The sequence below is a fragment of the Photinus pyralis genome, unplaced genomic scaffold (genome assembly GCF_008802855.1).
Source record: "Photinus pyralis isolate 1611_PpyrPB1 unplaced genomic scaffold, Ppyr1.3 Ppyr1.4_LG6, whole genome shotgun sequence".
In the NCBI taxonomy this organism is placed as follows: Eukaryota; Metazoa; Arthropoda; class Insecta; order Coleoptera; family Lampyridae; genus Photinus; species Photinus pyralis.
The window spans coordinates 2,055,122-2,062,629 of record NW_022170663.1 but is presented as its reverse complement, the minus strand read 5'-3'; positions in this window follow the sequence as shown (position 1 = coordinate 2,062,629).

The window sequence follows — 7,508 nt, the reverse complement described above, 5'->3', positions numbered from 1 at the left end:
GAATTGAATTCATATGAAGCAGTGCTACTTTGGCTTAAGTCGATATTAAAGTCTCCTAAACAAAACACCGACTCATACTCAGTTAACATAAGACTTAGAATATATTCAAATTCATCCAAAAAGATAGTAAATGAGGAATTAGGAGATCTATAAATCACACCAAATATGTACACTTTATTATGAATTTTAACGGCTATCCAAAGTTGTTCAATTTTATCATTTGTTTGGAGTACGTCGTATTTCAAGCTATTCTTGATGTAAAACCCAACACCTCCACCTCTTCCTGCTAGGCGATCACAACGCACAAACGAGTAGCCAGTTATGTGCACAAGCCGATCATTAACTTCTGGTTTTAACCATGACTCGGTTATACCAACAACATCATAATCCTCCAGTAATACATGATTTTGAAAATCTAAGAAATTGCTAACCAATGAACATATATTTACATGTGCTAACTTAAAATTATGTATTTTTGACATTTATTATTTATTGTACAATGACCTTAATAAATACAGCAACATACGGAAAACAGCCATCTAAACACAAATTGTTGTTGGTTGTGGTATACAATCAAAACGTTTATCTGCAAAACATTCACTAAAAGTGATAATTTCCAACAATTTAAAAGAATTTCCCTATTTACAAACAAGATTTCAATCAAGTATAGCAAGTAGTAGGTCTCACAGTTTTTTTGACTTAGGTGATTAGAGTATAAGTATAGCTTCAAATGAAAAAGTTTTACAGTAAAAATAAAAGTTGTGTTAGGTATGGAATAAGTTTTTAGAAGGAAAAACCAAAGTTCAAATTCGTAACGAATAACAATGAATCCGAATTGTAGCGTTATTTGGGAATGCGGCACTTCACATAACTATTTCACCGATTTAGGAAACTCTGCCACACTTCTAATTAAAATTTTCTTGCCTCCAGTGTTTACCCATATGTTTCCGTCAAAGCTCCACACATTTTCTCTAGGGTATCTAGATATCGCTTCCTTAAGAAGCATTAACCGGGTTTTTGTTAAATCTTCAGCAATGCGAATCCCCGTGCCTTTTAGAAGTTTCTTGTTATCAAACACCAACTTACGATATCGGTAACTCGTAAACTTGACAATTATTTGACGGCTTGACCCGGAAGTAGGTTTTCCCACACGATGCATGCGATCAATGTGATCGATTTCAAGGTTTACATTAAGTTTGCTTTTGAATAAGTTTATGACAATTTCGTCTAGATTTTCATTTACGGTCTCCTTGATACCAAGAATACGCACATTATTCCTTCTGCTATATTGTTGAAGTACATCTAACTCGGCTTTCAGAGCTTTGTTTTCGCTGCTTAAAGCACCATTTTCCACTTTAAGTTGACTTATCTCGCCTTGCATTTGCGCGATGATTTGGTTTTGATTGGCAAAAGTTTTTTGTAAGTTGACTTCAACTATTTTTGCTACACTAGCTGCGATTTGTGAAATAACATCATTACTTGTAACAAAGTTTTCTAGCAACCCTTGTACATCTTGCGTTTGTGATTGCGTGAGTACCATGGTGAAGCAGTTAGTTACAAGATGATGATGCAGATTAATATCAGGATATGGTAACTATGCAATTTATAAAGACTTGAATAACTCACTGAGGCCGCAAACAGGCTGGAATTCCCAATTATCACACACTTTGTGCGCACTCCCAAAATACGTCTTTACGCTTCGACGATCATTTAAACTCTCAAAACTTATGATTGAGAAGTCTGATCGAAAAAGTACTAATTGATTTGGATTCTACGCACCCAAATTAATAAGAAAAAGTGTGTTCCCGAGAAATTTTGGTGCACTCAATTTTTGGTAAAAATGGAAAGTTATACACTGCCTTTTTTTGAACCCCGAAATAAAAATTATCTCAGATCGACCCGGAAAAAAATTTTCTTATAGAATGTTGCCTGTAGAATCCATAATTATCAAACAGTTCCAATATTGGGCTACTAGTTCAAAAGTTACAGCCCTTTGAATTTTTTTTTCGAAATTGGTTTCTAGTCTATAACTTTTGATTGAGAAGTCTGATCGAAAACGTACGAATTGATTTGGATTCTACGCACCCAAATTAATAAGAAAAAGTGTTTTCCCGAGAAATTTTGGTGTAGTCGATTTTTGGTAAAAAAGGAAGGTTATACACTGCCTTTTTTTCAGCCCCGAAAAAAAATTGTCTCAGATCGACCCGAAAAAAAATTTTCTTATAGAATGTGGCCTGTAGAATCCATAATTTCAAACAGTTCCAAGATTGGGCTACTAGTTCAAAAGTTACAGCCCTTTGAATTTTCTGTCGAAATTGGTTTCTAGTCTATAACTTTTGAATGAGAAGTCTGATCGAAAAAGTACGAAATGATTTGGATTCTACGCACCCAAATTAATAAGAAAAAGTGTTTTCCCGAGAAATTTTGGTGTAGTCGATTTTTGGTAAAAAAGGAAGGTCAATTATTATTTTTTTAGTTAGTTACGCATCGCTTTTCAATTAGGATATTAATTTCGATATAAATAGTTCTCTGTACTTCTGCGTTATGATTAATTAAAGTTTACTAAACTAAAGACATGTGAATTTAACTAATAGTGTGCCACCTCAAAATACACAACAATTTTTTTTCAGCCCCGAAAAAAAATTGTCTCAGATCGACCCGAAAAAAAATTTTCTTATAGAATGTGGCCTGTAGAATCCATAATTTCAAACAGTTCCAAGATTGGGCTACTAGTTCAAAAGTTACAGCCCTTTGAATTTTTTTTTTCGAAATTGGTTTCTAGTCTATAACTTTTGATTGAGAAGTCTGATCGAAAAAGTACGAATTGATTTGGATTCTAGGCACCCAAATTAATAAGAAAAAGTGCTTTCCAGAGAAATTTTGGTGCAGTCAATTTTTGGTAAAAAAGGAAGGTTATACACTGCCTTTTTTTGAACCCCGAAATAAAAATTGTCTCAGATCGACCCGGGAAAAAAAATTTTCTTATAGAATGTTGCCTGTAGAATCCATAATTTCACGTCCAAGGAAAATACATAAATGTCTTAATCCGCAACAGGATAAAGTATTATAGTATAAAAATGGGGAAAAGGAATGTATGTATACGCAACTGCAGGAGATGAAAAGGAAAACCCTACGGTCCATGTATCTGCTTATGTTACGGGACCTATTTCTCCACCAATGATTGTGTACTCATACGAAGACTGTCTCATAGGTATGTTGCACTATTTTTTCTTAATGAGACTAATGAAAAATATTCCTGTTGAGTTGATAAATTCAAATGTTAAAAAAATGTATAATGTGCTATTAAAAAAATGAACTTTATGTGCTTGAAGGTGGCAAGATCCACGAATCTCTAATTACGGCCCTTACTGGCTTTGTGACCTTGAATACTAACTCAGTTAAAACAATATTCGAAAACGGTTAGAATTATGAAAAAATGATTGGCTTAAAAAAGAATTCTAGGGGTTATATAAAAATACAAAAATATATGGAATGATCCAATTAAAGACGAACACACTATTTTTACGGAACACCCTGTATGCCTCAACATATTTTATGTTATAAGACATCTGATATCACAAAGACACTAAAATTCATTTCTGAATTCTCCCCGAATGTCTTGCGTATAGATTCTCACTCGGATTCTCATCTAGGTAATCATAACAGAACTAAAAATTTCGAATGCAAGTGCTTTTAAAACACAACCACATTTATATCTGCTACGTTTTTTTTGTGTGTTAGACCTAAACGGTTCACCTGTAAAAAAATGGATGGTAGAGGGACACAGAACAAGGAGTAGCGTTGGGATCCGTGAACTCTGAGGTTACGTGCTGGAGTCTCGCGTTATTTTAAAGTGCGTTTATAATGCGATTACATGAAAAATACCCCTTTTGAGTTGATAAATTCAAATATTAAAAAAAATGTAAGGTTTTCGAAAAGTTTATAACTTTCTTAAGCTGGAAATTTTGACACGACACGATATGGAAACATTTTTTGAATTTGTAATTCAACTGCCATTCAATAATTCCTGGAATTTTATACTCAGATGCAGTTTGAAGAATTTTTGAAATTTTGAAAAAGTTTTTAAAAGGCCACAGTCGCAGGTATGGACTTTTCAAAATTGTAATTCATAGTTCGGATTGAAAAAACAGTATCATGGATGTCTCATAGTTCAAAACAATATTGGAACCGACGGGTAAACCGCTGATTTAAACCGTGTACACTATTACTCATGCATAACTACACTACCACAAAGTATTACCCACTATTACTCAGTATTACTCAACTATTACTCTACTATTACTCGGAATTACTCAACTATTCATCGGTATTACTCAAGTATTACTCTTATTACTCAAACCGTGTACATCAAATTACTCCAGCGGTTTACCCCTCGATTGGAACAGAGTATGTCTGTACTTATTGAATTAATTACTCTTTAAATGCGTGCACAGCAATGAAGGGAAACTTTTTAAGAAGTGCTTGCATCAAAGGTCAACAGTAAATATATTCTATCCAGAATTGCGAGAACTATCCCTCCACCTCTGTGTCAAAAAAGTTATTACACTTCCGCGTTCCCCTTTTGTGTACCTATGCATAAAGGTCCATTAAAAAACGTTTTAATTTCTCTTACATTTACGTGATTGAAATGGCGATTACACGGTCAGATTTAATTGCGGCAATTATTTTTCAATCTTCAAATTGGCGGACACGTACAGATAATAAACTCGTTCACTTTAAGGCAAAATGCTTTTCAGTGTTAGATTACTTTATTTACCCCGTTAACGCCACGTTTATTATTGCACGCTTTTAACTTTTTCATGCGATGAAACGGTACCTAGGTATTGTAGCATTCTTTGACGCCATAATCCGTAACCGACGTTGTCATAATACTTAATTATACGCCATGGCTATCCTGGTTACCCGTTTAAACACGGAAAATGTTCCAATTTATAAACAATTAACTGTATCCATCGGCTAATTGCACAAAAGGCGATCCTTTACCACTAATCAACTGTAGAAAAACACGCACGATGCGGACCTAATAAAATGAAATTAAAAAGGAGTTATGAAATGCGCGAATGAAGCAATAAAAAACAATTAGATTCCTCTCGGAGAAGAGCTTATATTCTCGTAATCTGCTCGTAATGCGCAATTTCGTCCCTATAAAACGAAATTGGCTGCCGCTATTGGAAATATAACAAAATTGCTTTAAAGAATTAGAACGAAACAATGTGCCTTTTGCAGATTTTCACTGCAATTCAGGGCCAACTCGTCAAATTAACCCATGTTTCCTTACAAATCTATCTTTCAGCATCCAAAAAAAAGGAATAATTTACGTGAAGCACCTTTCTCTGATGTGAAAACCTATTTTATTAGACCCTTCTTTTACAAGAAGACGACATATAATCATGCATGACCGTAAAGGCCAAATTGGCTCGATTTACAGACACTCTACCGAAAACTTCGGAATCTGTTTGTTCATGCGAGGTTAGCTCTGAAAGCTTCTGCCCATTTCTATTTGGTTTAAATATTCCCCTTATCCGATAGAAAATGTAACGTAAATGGCCCCGGGCACATAACGAATCAGCTTATGTGCAGCAATTTTAATGAAAAGGAATCGTAAAAGTGATCTTTTTAACCGATCGAAGTTTCAAAATTGTCACAAATGGCAGTGGCCAACATAATCAGGTTTAATTAGGTCCTTTAATCAAAAATCCACACTTTCAAGTGCGATAACGTAACAACAATTAGATTTATTTACAATCGACGGAGTCACGCGAAATGGTTAGATAGGTCACATTTTTTGTCTTCTAAGCATAACTAACGACATCCTAGCAACCCCCAAACAGAAATGCATAAACCTTTTTGGGTACGATTTATTGTATACTTCACCATTTTACTTTTCTAATTGAAAATTATCGATTGGCCTATATTTTCGTTTTAAAGCGTGTTGGAATTTTTACTCACAACTTTCACGTTTAAGCGGGGGTGGTAAGATTTGTTTCAATCGGATAAAATGCTCACTTGCGTGGGGTTTTTTTTCGGTGACATTAAAGATTAAGCTCTTTTTAAATACGTAGACGGTTTATTAATTTCGTCCTACCACATTGTACAGTGTTATTTTGGTAAAGAAATTGTTTAATGATTCGTGGGGCCATTTTCATGTTATGGGCGGAAAAGAATTTGTAAATTTTTTATGGTTGCGGCTTTAATGGAGTTGATATAATTCGTAATTATGTGTTTGCGCCAAATGGTTTATTAATAGATAGTTCGACGACGCCGTTTTAATGTTTTTATTACTTTTGGTGTCATGCTGGTCTCGTATATCATTTCATCGTCGCAATGTTCAACTTTTGGGAATCAAATTAAACCATAAAGAAACAATATGGAACGCCGTTGTATCTGTTAATAACTGAACACCCGGACTAAAAAAATTAACTATAATTGACGCAATGGTACTAAAATTTATAGAAATTTACTTTGTTTCACAACAATTGTCTAGTTGAAATTAATAATTGCATATCTTCCAATAACAACTCGCAATAATTTCCTCTTTTACAATTTCAAATAACGGTTTTTGTGCGAAATTTCAAAAACCGTTATTGAAATGGCATATTTAACAATTTCAAATCGGCAGTCTTATTCATATATCACGATTTAGAAATAACGTGTTGAAAATTTTAATGTTCAAAAATTATCGATTTGATATTATTTAATAATCTTTAATATCACCTTCACGCTTTGTAATAATTTTCAATTTCAAGTTGAAATAAAAAATTCAATTCTCTATTTCAAACTCGTAACTTTGGAACGCACAATTTAATTTTTAATATCAACTCTGTGATATTGGTAATTCGATTTACTTATATGTCATGACATATAAAAAATTGTGGCGCCATCTATCGAGTGATGTCAAAAGTGAAGAGCGAACCTCAACCCAACTAATCACGTTTGATGTAATTACCGCGAAAATCTACTTTCAAGTGCTTATTTTATTACCAATATCGTTCATAAATACATTGTGCGAATAATATTGTCAAAAAAAATGTACAATTACGCGAAATGGAGATTTTAAATTCTGTTCCGATTATTAAACTTACTGTCGCTAGAGGGCAGATCAATTTGCTATATGTGATTTAAAAATATCGCCTTGATATTTTTAATTCATTCACCAATATGTGCGACTTGATATTTTTAATCTATTGCACAAATTACTAATTTCTACTTGGAATTTTTAAATACTCTGCGAAGTTCGCTATTTGAAATTTATAATTGTAATTCTTCAATTATGGTGTTAAGTTTGTTAATTCAAACGTATTTCATGATATCGACTTTGTATTTTAAAACAATTTTTTATTTCAAAACTATTATTATTTAGAGTTGAAATATTAATAAATTTCATTGATTCCTTTGGTTGGATGTTCAATCCACAACATAACGACAATTTTCAATTACTTGTTTCAAGTAATATCCATCCCTATTAATTTATTCCTCCACAATGAAGA